Source organism: Mastomys coucha, unplaced genomic scaffold (genome assembly GCF_008632895.1).
Source record: "Mastomys coucha isolate ucsf_1 unplaced genomic scaffold, UCSF_Mcou_1 pScaffold7, whole genome shotgun sequence".
NCBI classification, from domain to species: domain Eukaryota; kingdom Metazoa; phylum Chordata; class Mammalia; order Rodentia; family Muridae; genus Mastomys; species Mastomys coucha.
In genome coordinates this window covers 27,577,326-27,577,963 of record NW_022196913.1, presented here as the reverse complement: position 1 = coordinate 27,577,963, position 638 = coordinate 27,577,326, and positions in this window count along the sequence as shown.

Sequence of the window (638 nt, the reverse complement as noted above, 5' to 3'; positions counted from 1 at the left end):
GTAAGGAGAACTGATAGCTTGCCATTCAGCTGTCCAATAGCCAGAGGTACCCCTTGGAGTTAAGAATTCATCCATACTGTAGGGAGTACGTACAATCAGAGGCTTTCCTAGAGTCAACTTATGTGCTTCCAGGACTAGAAGTCCTGCTGCCGCAAATGCTCTCTCAGGCATCCCGTCTACCCTTTGGCCACTGTATCTAGCTCTTTGTTCTGGTAGCTCACTGACTGGGATGTTGGTCCCATTGTTTGTATTAAGACCGCTGGACAATCTCCTTCCTTTCAGTTACTTAAAGGGGAAAGGGAGGTTAAATGGTGAGGTGGTTTGAATAGGAATGGCCCCCATAGACTCATGTGCTTGAATGCTTGGCCCATGTGACCTTGTTGGAGTAGTTGTGGCCTTGCTGGAGGAAGTATGTCATTGTGGGGGCAGATTTTGAGGTCTCAGAAGCCCAAATTGGTTCCCTCCTAGCTGCCAGGGGATCAAGACGTAGAACTCTTAGCTCCTTCTCCAGTACCATGTCCACTTGCACCCCACCATGCTCCCTGCCATGACAGCAATGGACTAAACTCCCGAAACTGTAAGCCAGCCCAAATTAAATGTTTTCCTTTATAAGAGTAATCATGGTCATGGTGTCTGTT